The following is a 12241-nucleotide window of genomic DNA, read 5'->3' on the forward strand; positions in this document are numbered from 1 at the left end:
AGTCTGTAAACATCTGGGGACTGAGGAGACAAGTTGCTCAAGTTTAGGGAGAGGAATGTTAACCCATTCTTGTCTAATGTAGGATTCTAGTTGTTCAAATGTCTTTGGTCTTTTTTGTCGTATCTTCCGTTTTATGATACGCCAAATGTTTTCTATGGGTGAAAGATCTGGACTGCAGGCTGGCCAGTTCAGTACCCGGACCCTTCTTCTACGCAGCCATGGTGCTGTAATTGATGCAGTATGTGGTTTGGCATTGTCATGTTGGAAAATGCAAGGTCTTCCCTGAAAGAGATGGTCGTCTGGATGGGAGCATATGTTGCTCTAGAACCTGATATACCTTTCAGCATTGATGGTGTCTTTCCAGATGTGTAAGCTGCCCATACCACATGCACTAATGCAGCCCCATACCATCAGAGATGCAGGCTTCTGAACTGAGCGCTGATAACAACTTGGGTCGTCCTTCTCCTCTTTAGTCCGAATGACATGGTGTCCCTGATTTCCATAAAGAACTTCAAATTTTGATTCGTCTGACCACAGAACAGTTTTCCACTTTGCCACAGTCCATTTTAAATGAGCCTTGGCCCAGAGAAGACTTCTGCGCTTCTGGATCATGTTTAGATATGGCTTCTTCTTTGAACTATAGAGTTTTAGCTGGCAACGGTGGATGGCACGGTGAATTGTGTTCACAGATAATGTTCTCTGGAAATATTCCTGAGCCCATTTTGTGATTTCCAATACAGAAGCATGCCTGTATGTGATGCAGTGCCATCTAAGGGCCTGAAGATCACGGGCACCCAGTATGGTTTTCCGGCCTTGACCCTTACGCACAGAGATTCTTCCAGATTCTCTGAATCTTTTGATGATGATGTGCACTGTAGATGATGATATGTTCAAACTCTTTGCAATTTTACACTGTCGAACTCCTTTCTGATATTGCTCCACTATTTGTCGGTGCAGAATTAGGTGCAGAATAAGTATCTATTGGGATAACAACACCTAGTCCTACATAATAGATCCGATCATCTGGTGAACCAGTGACTGCTGTGAAAGTGCAGCTGGCAACAAGGGGAAGACCTTGCGACAGCATGGAAAGACAGCTGACAGGAGGGAATAGACCCCACCGGGGCCACCATGGGCTAGCTACCCATGGTGGCGGGATCCAGCACGAGTGGCGTATGGGTCCCACCCAAACTTGGCTATGAAGAGTTCTAAGAAGAAAACACCCCTCGAGCCTGCGAGAGTGGGGGCGGAAGATGTCTCACTGACTGACAACCCAGCAACGAACCCAGGAATGGAACAGACTATGAGAACGATGATCAGCATACCTGAGGCTCCGATAGTTACAACAGGACGCACACTTCAGAACTGCGTATGTGGCTGGACTAAGGTTACTACCACACTTGGCCTGCAGATACATCAGGGCAAGAAGAAGTGCCTAACTAAGGGTCAACAGGGAAGTCGCATCGACAACTACTTCTTGAGAAGCAGATCGAGTCAGTCGACTGAAGTTCAGCAGCAGGACACACACCACAGTCTGCAGGACATCAACACCCCTGCCCCTGAGGAGGAAGAACAAGGCACAGCAGAGCAACCTGAAACCAACACATCACGCCCCCCAACAGAGAAGAAGATCTCGGGGCGAAGGCCATTAGTCAAGTGGCCAAAATCCTGCGACAAAACACTGTGGAAGGAGGTCAACACTGATCTCTGCAACATCCTACAAGCGGTCAGAGGCACCACCTTGAAGAAGCTGGAAAGAATGGGCAACCTGATCTATGACTATGGATCGGAGCGGTTCGGAGTGATCGAACGATCTACTCTGACAATCCCCACCAAGTCCCGAAGGCAGACGGAGATAGACCGGCTAGTCAAGGAGAGGAGGCAGCTGAAGAAGCAGTGGAGGAAGGCCACAGAGGAGGAAAAGGAGGGAATTAACCTACTGCAGGAAGAGATCAAGGGCAGGCTGGTAACACTGAGAAGAGCAGAGAATCTCTTGAAGAAACGCAGAAGGAAAGAGCAAACAAGATCACGCTTCTACAAAGACCCCTTCAAATTTGTGAAGAGCCTCTTCACAAAGGAGAAGAGTGGAAGTCTCTCTGCATCAAAGGCTGCCTTGGAAGAACACCTGAAAAGAACTTGCACAGATGACTGACACCAGGAAAAGGTTGCACTCCCACCTGACATGCCACTGCTCAACACACCGGTGCACGAGCTAGACATCAGTCCACCCAGGTGGAGTGAAGTGGACAAAACTGTGCGTAGAGCAAGGGCCGCGTCAGCTCCAGGCCCCAATGGAGTTCCATACAGGCTCTACAAAAACGCACCAGGTGTCCTTCAATTCCTCTGGAAGCTGATGAAGGTTGTGTGGAAAAAGAAGGAGATTCCAACATCCTGGCGGAGAGCCGGAGGGATCCTCATCCCCAAGGAAAAGGACTCCTCAGAAATTGGCCAGTTCCGCCAGATCAGCCTTCTAAATGTCGAGGGAAAAATCTTCTTCAGCGTGGTGGCTCAAAGGCTGGCAAGTTATCTGCAAAGAAACAACCTGATTGACACATCAATCCAGAAAGCAGGCATCTCGGGCTTCTCAGGATGTGTGGAGCATGCTAGCGTCATCTGGCATCAAATCCAGCTCGCCAAGAGGGAGGGGACAGATCTCCATATGGTATTCCTGGATCTTGCAAATGCTTTTGGCTCGGTCCCTCACGACCTCCTGTGGACAGCCTTTGAGTACTTCAGAGTCCCACCAGCCCTTACAACTTTGGTCAAGGCCTATTTCCAGGACGTCCAGCTCTGCGTGACGACAGCAGAGTACACCACAACATGGCAACATCTGGAAGTGGGAATCATGGCCGGTTGCACCATCTCCCCACTGGCATTCACACTGGCCATGGAGGTCATAATACGGGCTTCTCAATGGGTGGTGGGTGGACAGCGAATAAGACCTGGGCTGAGGCTGCCCCCAGTCAGGGCCTATATGGATGACAACACTGACTGTGACCAAGGCTTGCACAGCACGGCTTCTGGGAAAACTTCAAGAGAACATTGAGTGGGCTCGCATGAAGATCAAGCCAAGCAAGTCCAGAAGCATCTCCATTGTCAAGGGGAAGCTGTCAGACCACTGCTTCCACATTGGCGGTGAACCCATCCCAACGGTCTCTGAGAAGCCTGTGAAGAGCCTGGGGTGCTGGTATGATGCCTCCCTCAAAGACAAAGAGCAAGTAGAGCAGCTCAGGAAGGACATAGCCAGCGCCCTAGAGAACATCGATAGAACCCTGCTTCCTGGCAAGCTCAAGCTCTGGTGTATGCAGTATGGACTCCTGCCACGTCTCCTCTGGCCACTAACCCTGTACGAGGTTCCACTCTCAAAGGTGGAAAAACTGGAGAGGCTGGTCAACTCTTATGTCAGGAAGTGGCTTGGCCTTCCCAGGTGCCTCAGTAGCATTGGGCTTTATGGCAGAGGGATGCTGGAACTTCCCATCACCAGCCTTGCAGAGGAGTACAAGTGCGCCAAGGTCAGACTGGAGATGACGCTCCAAGATTCCTGTGACCCATTTGTGGCCCAAGCAGCACCCATCCTGGCCACTGGGAGGAAGTGGACCCCGTTGGCTGCAACAGAGCAGGCAAAGGCAGCACTCCGACACCGTGACATCGTGGGACATGTTCAGGAGGGGAGGAGTGGTCTTGGCCTTGGTACTAGCAGACCAACTTGGAGCAAGGCCAACCCAGCTCAGAGACGCAAGCTGGTGGTTCAAGAGGTACGTTTGGAAGAGGAAGCAGCAAGGCGCACACAAGCCGTGTCACAGGCAAAGCAAGGGCAGTGGTTGGCATGGGAAGGAGTAGAGAAGAGAAAGCTCTCCTGGAAAGACCTTTGGGAGATGGAGGCATTCAGGGCAAGCTTTACCATTAGGGCTGCATATGATGTCTTACCTTCCCCTGCAAACCTAAGCCAATTGTATGGCGATGACCCCACATGTTCCTTGTGCCCAAGCCCAGCAACACTAAAGCACATTTTAGTGGGCTGCAAGACTAGCCTCACCCAAGGCCGCTACACCTGGCGACACAACCAGGTACTAAGATGTCTTGCTGCAGTGCTGGAATGCCAGCGGGTGAGCGCAAATGTGCTTCCTCCCCCGCTATCCCACCGGCAGCCAACACTCTTTGTCCGGCAGGGTCAAGCCAGCTTCACCATCACCAGTAGGGCGGACATTGGGCAGCTGGGTAGAGCACAGGACTGGAAAATGCTGGCAGACCTGGACAAAAAGCTGTGCTTTCCACCAGAAATTGCATCCACCAACCTGCGTCCAGACCTTGTTTTGTGGTCTTCCTCACTCAAGCTCGTGTACATCATTGAGCTCACGGTACCATGGGAGGGGGCGGTAGAGGAAGCCTATGAGCGGAAGAAGCTGAGATACACCGATCTTGCAGCAGATGCCAAGCAACAAGGCTGGAATGTGAAGGTACGCCCGGTGGAAGTAGGCTGCAGGGGATTCATAGCCACCTCAACATATAGGCTACTCAGGGAGATGGGGGTGCGAGGGAAGGCCCACAGGCAGGCAATCAAGAATCTCTCCAAGGCTGCTGAGAAGGGGAGCCAGTGGCTGTGGACCAGGAGGAAGGACCTGACATGGGGCTCCAAGTGTGTGATGGCTGATGGGAGTGAACCTGGGACGCTGGGATTCACTGCTGAACCCTCTGGAGGTGTCGTGGGCCTATCAGCGAAACACCCAAGAAGGAGGGTGCCCACTTGAGAACCCAAAGGATGCCATCACTCATTTGATGGCCACAGTGTCTCGTCGGTGCCTTAAGTATCTATTGGGATAACAACACCTAGTCCTACATAACAGGGGGATTGGTGATCCTCTTCCCATCTTTACTTCTGAGAGCCGCTGCCACTCCAAGATGCTCTTTTTATACCCAGTCATGTTAATGACCTATTGCCAATTGACCTAATGAGTTGCAATTTGGTCCTCCAGCTGTTCCTTTTTTGTACCTTTAACTTTTCCAGCCTCTTATTGTCCCTGTCCCAACTTTTTTGAGATGTGTTGCTGTCACGAAATTTCAAATGAGCCAATATTTGGCATGAAATTTCAAAATGTCTCACTTTCGACATTTGATATGTTGTCTATGTTCTATTGTGAATACAATATCAGTTTTTGAGATTTGTAAATTATTGCATTCCATTTTTATTTACAATTTGTACTTTGTCCCAACTTTTTTGGAATCGGGGTTGTACCACAAATGAAATCATTCACGAAAAAAAGGAAAATGTTTCACAGGTACGATCTCTTTTTTTTTTTTAGAGAGTTTAATTGAACAGCATGGAAATGCCACCATATGTCGTATGACACGCTAATTCCTTTACTCCCTGAGGAGGAGCAGAGGAAACATAATGAATGGTTTTCTAATATTATGGACTACAGCAACACATTTCAAAGGAGCATTGAGCAGTGGTTGAATGAACCAGAGGAGCAGCTTGTGTCACATGATCAAACTGATTCTGGTGAAATGAATGAACCAGTATTTCCTCCAACACCTGAAGGAACTCGGCTATAGGCTGTTTCTATAATTAATACAGATGATCTGCAAGACAATGTAAAAACCAGATGAGTGTGTCAAATGTGGGAAGCAGAGTGTCTAAATCACAAAACTCTGCTATAGGAAGAGAGTCTGTTGCTTCCAGTATTTCTTCTGCATGTCTCAGAGCAGAGGCTGACTTGGCAGCTTTAAGGATGAGACAATTATTAAAAGACAAACATGACCTGTAAGAGGAGGAGGAACGGCTATGTAAAAAGAAGGAGCAACTTAAATTGGATGACGAAATTGCAGTAAACATGGCTAAACTGGATGTGCTCAAGTCTCGGAGCATCTTAAGAGGGAAAACTTTTGTATCAAAGTGTTCGAATGGGGTGGCACGGTGGTGTAGTGGTTAGCGCTGTCGCCTCACAGCAAGAAGGTCCTGGGTTCGAGCCCCGGGGCCGGCGAGGGCCTTTCTGTGTGGAGTTTGCATGTTCTCCCTGTGTCCGCGTGGGTTTCCTCCGGGTGCTCCGGTTTCCCCCAAAGACATGCAGGTTAGGTTAACTGGTGACTCTAAATTGACTGTAGGTGTGAGTGTGAATGGTTGTCTGTGTCTATGTGTCAGCCCTGTGATGACCTGGCGACTTGTCCAGGGTGTACCCCGCCTTTCGCCCGTAGTCAGCTGGGATAGGCTCCAGCTTGCCTGCGACCCTGTAGAAGGATAAAGCGTCTAGAGATAATGAGATGAGATGAGCGTTCGAATGGAATGAACCACTGTAAAAAAAACCTGTTGTTTTTACAGGAAAACGCTGGCAGCTGTGGTTACCAGAGAATTCCTGTAAAAAATACAGTAGCACAGTAGATAACTTTACAGACGAAATATGTAAATTGATTTACAGTGAGTGAAATCACATATGTATATAAATATACCATTCCCTGTATTTTTTACATGTAATAATTGCATATTGTGCAGTGTTTCCCACAGAAATTTTGGAGACTATGGGGGCAGCCCATGGGGGGTTGTGTCCAGTTGAATTGCAGGGGTGTGCAGGGGTTGTTTAGCCTACTAATACTACTAAACTAAGACTAACAAAGAACAAATTCATTGGTATTGGTTATGCACCTTGTATTTTACTTTAGCATGTTGCTACAGAGGGCAGTCCTATAAGAAGAACGTATTACAGATAGCAACCAAACCAAAAATCCTACAATACTTCACACCCTGAACTCCTACAAAAAGTCCTACAAAACAAGGACTTCTAGCTCTGCTGTATGTCAAAAGTGACCCTGATAAATGCCTGCCCTATTTACAAAGACCACACCCTGCACTTGTGCATTTGATTTTTCTTGGCTTTGAGAAAAAAAAAAAAGAGTTTGAGTGCCCTTTCATAATTTATATCTTCTGGTTGTGGCCCGTTAATGGAAATCCTCAAGCAGGCAGCCAGGTGCTCTCCTTGCAGTCTGTTCCGAAGGTCTGTTTTGACCTAAAATGGCAAACAACTTGTTACTACAATGAGTCATGTGATTGTAGAGCTCACTCTGAAATATTTAATTAAGTGAAAGTGAGCTTGAACTTAGGCCAAGTTTACATTAGACCGTATCTGTCTCGTTTTCTTCGCGGATGCACTGTCCGTTTACATTAAAACGCCTGGAAACGCCGGGAAACGGGAATCCGTCAGGGTTCACGTATTCAATCCAGATCGTGTCTGGTCCGGTGCTGTGTAAACATTGAGAATACGCGGATACGCTGTGCTGAGCTCTAGCTGGCGTTGTCATTGGACAACGTCACTATGACATCCACCTTCCTGATTCGCTGGCGTTGGTCATGTGACGCGACTGCTGAAAAACAGCGTGGACTTCCGCCTTGTATCACCTTTCATTAAAGAGTATAAAAGTATGAAAATACTGCAAATACTGATGCAAATACTGCCCATTGTGTAGTTATGATTGTCTTTAGGCTTGCCATCCTTCCACTTGCAAGTGGTAAGTGAAGCGCATGCCCGACATGCACTGAGATCACACACACAGCGGCTCAGTCCCAAATCACTGCTTGTGCGCTCCACTCGCGCGCTCTGTGAGCTGCGCAGGGCCGGAGTGCGCAACCTCCAGAGGGCACTCGCTGTTCAGGGCGGAGTGATTTGGAGCGCAGGATGCCTGCGGAGCCGAGCGTATCCGTGTATTGGCGTTGCTGTGTGCACGCAAATCGTGTATTGGCGTTGCTGTGTGCACACTAATCGTTTTAAAAACGTTAATCTGATGATCCGCTGATACGGTCTAATGTAAACCCCACCTTAGGTGGGATTTGAGCATAAAAACAATGGGTAAATGTAAATTGAAATTCACATCACTGGTTTGCCTGCAGATGTCCTTACCCTGTTCATTGTGGAAAAGTCTCTTTCACAATTCACGCTCGACACCAGCACAACAAGGGCAATCACTCAGTACGTTTACATGCACATCCAAATCGAGCTGCTGTCGGTAATCAAGCAAAGGGTCCCAGCAGGGGTGCCAGAGAAATCCAATCCTACATGCACACAAGGAAATCGAGCTATTGTGTGAGGTACATTGTGCACCCGAGCCACAGGTGGCGCTACACGCCCCATTGTGTTGGTACACTTCCGTTTGTCATCATGAAGAAGAGCTATTCAAGAGTATAAACAAAGTTATCAGTTCCGTGTTCACAAGAAGAACGAGCTGATGAGCATGAAGCTGAATGAGCATGAACTCTGTCTCCTCATTGCTCCAGAAGTGCACGCTTCTGCTCGCCATTTTCTCTTCCTCCTGACCTCTTCTGCTGCTCGCTACTACTGCTGTTGTCATGCCGACCGAGGCTGTTGTGTTTCCCGCTTGTGGTCTCGTCACTCGTCACTTCCGGAAGGGGCAGTGCTGAATTAAGTAGCTCGACTACGTAGCTCGATAGGGTATACATGCACTAAGTAGCTCGGCAAAAATCGCATAATCTAGGTCATGCAGCTCGATTACGAGAAATCAAGTTCGGTTCAATTTCAGCCTAGCTAAGGTGTTTTCATGCCATTTAGAACTTCGATTTCAGTCGAGCAACGGCAGAAATTTGATTTTCTCTATGTGCATGTAAATGCACTGACTGCTAAGTGGCTGAGTAATGGGTATATCTGCCCCCATTCATCGCACTCACTTGCTAGGAGTGTTATACCAATTTGACATCCTGACAAAGACAGCAAGCAGTTGATGCTAGGCCTACCTCAGTCACTACCTCTTCATCCTGAGGTGAATTTCGATCCCTCTTTTTGAAATAATTAAAAATGCTCATGATCTGAATTAACAAAACAAATTTAGCATCAGTTTAATAAGGATCGGAGATGTTCTGTTACAGCTGTAGCGTTTACAATAAGGCTGACATCGTCACCTGACATTCAACGTGTTGCATTAAGGCAGAGCTGCCAACTTTTCAAAATTCCTTGGAGTGAGGTTTTTTTTTTTTGGGGGGGGGGGGTCGACGGCAAAATTTTTCCGCACACCACGCAGTAAGTGGGAATTTTGTATTCAGTTTGATATTCACTTGTCCCCCTGCATTCTGGTGTTTTGTTTGTGGGTCGTTCAGCTGGAGATGGACAATGGGGGGGGGGGGGGGGGGGGGGGGGGTGAGATTTTGGATTTAGTAGATGTTCCTGCATTCTGGTGGATTTTTGGAGTGGCCTGCTGTGCCATACCTACATTCTTACACACCCTGACTTGCCAGGCCTTCAGCTTGTGGCCAACAAAAGCACCAAGTTTTGGCTTAAAAGCCCCCACACTAGAAAACTACAGATGACCGGCAATGTTCCTGTAGCTCTATAGACCTGTGTTTCAGATTTAAAGGCAAGTTCATGTTTGAAAATATTTCATCAGCTAAGCCGGGCGGCACAGTGGTGTAGTGGTTAGCGCTGTCGCCTCACAGCAAGAAGGTCCTGGGTTCGAGCCCCGGGGCCGGCGAGGGCCTTTCTGTGTGGAGTTTGCATGTTGTCCGCGTGGGTTTCCTCCGGGTGCTCCGGTTTCCCCCACAGTCCAAAGACATGCAGGTTAGGTTAACTGGTGACTCTAAATTGACCGTAGGTGTGAATGGTTGTCTGTGTCTATGTGTCAGCCCTGTGATGACCTGGCGACTTGTCCAGGGTGTACCCCGCCTTTCGCCCGTAGTCAGCTGGGATAGGCTCCAGCTTGCCTGTGACCCTGTAGAAGGATAAAGCGGCTAGAGATAATGAGATGAGATGAATGAGCTAAGCCTAAACACCTTCTGAATTGAAACTAAATGTTAAGTTTTTAATAACTGTTGCAAAAATAATATTGTCCCTCACTGACTATTCATTATGCATTTAAGGGCTTTCCCCACCACTGGGTTCAGCAGAAGATTGGCATGGGGAAAAATATCAACAGCAAAAGAACAAATAAAATGCTTAAACAGTAAGCAAAATGTGCATGTGCTACAAGAAACATTAAAATGATTAAGTTTGAACAGTATTGAAACACAAAAAGCTGAACCTTGGCCATAGGTGGGAATGTGCACACAAAGTTGGGCTTAAAAATTTTGGTCATACTTAAATAAGCGGGTGGCACGGTGGTGTAGTGGTTAGCGCTGTCGCCTCACAGCAAGAAGGTCCGGGTTCGAGCCCCGTGGCCGACGAGGGCCTTTCTGTGTGGAGTTTGCATGTTCTTCCCGTGTCCGCGTGGGTTTCCTCTGGGTGCTCCGGTTTCCCCCACAGTCCAAAGACATGCAGGTTAGGTTAACTGGCGACTCTAAAGTGAGTGTGAATGGTTGTCTGTGTCTATGTGTCGGCCCTGTGATGACCTGGCGACTTGTCCAGGGTGTACCCCGCCTTTCGCCCGTAGTCAGCTGGGATAGGCTCCAGCTTGCCTGTGACCCTGTAGAACAGGATAAAGTGGCTAGAGATAATGAGATGAGACTTAAATAAGCTATATTAATATATTTCTTATTAATTTGTGTAACCCGGATGCCATCTCCGAGTCACGTGACTGCATCTTAGCATGTCAATTTATTGTCAGTAATAAAATGGTGGTAAAATTTATGATGAGCAGAATATTTTTTTTTTTTTTTTTTTTTTATTTCTGTTAAAACATTGTGAAAGCACCTAGATAAGATTTAATGAGAGACGTTCCATCAGAGAGTAAAGGGGAAATACTGTATACGTGAGTTCATGAAGTTATCGCGGGACTTGAGGGGGAGGGAAGAAGGAGGGAAATGAAAAAAAAAGAACAAAGAGGAGCTCTGGGCAAGCTGCTTGGAGAAGGCTAAAGTTTGAGAAATATTTCATTATTTACTCAGTTACCGATAATTTGTAACAGTTTATTGTTGATGAACCAAGCCATCCGAGTTTTGGGGAGGCTTGATTTTATACCGGGCAGCAACTAGTTGTAAATATTGCGAGGTGGACACCGAGTTTAGGCAACGCACATGAGTTGTGCCAGCAGCTAGTTATAAAAAGAGAAGTGCATAGTCACGCAGCCGTTGTTGGCTATAGTTAGACAAAGAAGACAGCGAACGTTGCTTGGTTAGCGCCTCAGACTACCAGGCACGTCTGAGGTTCCACCAGGTAACCATCGAGGGATCAACGCGCCCCGGATAGCGCCACTGACGACCCGGGTAAAGTCAGTGGTTCATCCGGGCAACGAGGGAGGCTTGCGCTTCGTGTCGGATGGTTGCATGGGCGATATGCGACAACATAAAAATCAACCCGCTACAGCTCGCTGGGTGTCGTGAGTAACAACAGACTTTTGGAAGGAAACAAAACTAGTGAGACACAACAGGCCTGCAACGTTTGTTATTTTCATAGCCGGCTTTTTTCTTTTGTTTTTCTTTTGGTGCACCCGTGCATTTGTGTGATTGTAACTAAAAGTGTGAAGTAAGCATCGCGGTTTCTCTGAGTGCTTGGGGAAACATTTGTTTAGTTTACATTTATAGTGGGGCGACCGTGTGACGGATTTACTTGTAAAGGGGAAGCCTTTTGTTTGGTTAAAGGGGTACTTACTATTTGTTACGGGGAAATTTATGAACGCAACTAGTGTGGTCACGGTTTAGAGGGGTGGCTGGTAAAGGTGTAAGTGACCAATAGTCAGGGGGATAAGTGAAAAATATCCTGGAAGGTATAATTGTGTAACATCCTTGGTTATTTTATTTCTTCTGTTTTACACAGGGGTAACATAAGTGTTGTTTGTATTGTATTGGTTGGGATTTTTCCCCTTTTTATTACCCTTTTGAACATTGGTCACAGACAACAATTTATGTTGCTATTGAGTATGCATCTGGTGTTCTGAATAAATATTTTCCTATTGAAAATTCCGTATATTACTTGTCAGACTCCACTCACTTTAGGATAATTACATTGACAGGTACCAATACTTGCTATAACTTAGCGCGAACCCACTTTGGTCCTCTTATTTATTTGAACAGTAATAGGATGGGCTACATAAAATGGCGACGAGGATGGGATTTATCTAGCAGTGGGTATAGTATTTAAGCTGGTGGTTAACATAATAAGTGAGTGGAGTAGTTTAGTTTAATATAATAACTTACCAGTAGCAATGTCTTTTTTGGTCAATTGGTGTAAGGGTGAGGGGCTAGACCCCAAACATGCCTTGGTAGTCCGTCATGTCTTCGCTGATGTCAGCAATGACACATTGGAAGAAACGCTCAATTCAATTAAACGCCTTGGTCGGGTTAAAGTGAAGGGAAAAATGTTCGATCCCCAAACTA

The sequence above is a fragment of the Neoarius graeffei genome, chromosome 2 (assembly GCF_027579695.1).
Source record: "Neoarius graeffei isolate fNeoGra1 chromosome 2, fNeoGra1.pri, whole genome shotgun sequence".
Classification (NCBI taxonomy): domain Eukaryota; kingdom Metazoa; phylum Chordata; class Actinopteri; order Siluriformes; family Ariidae; genus Neoarius; species Neoarius graeffei.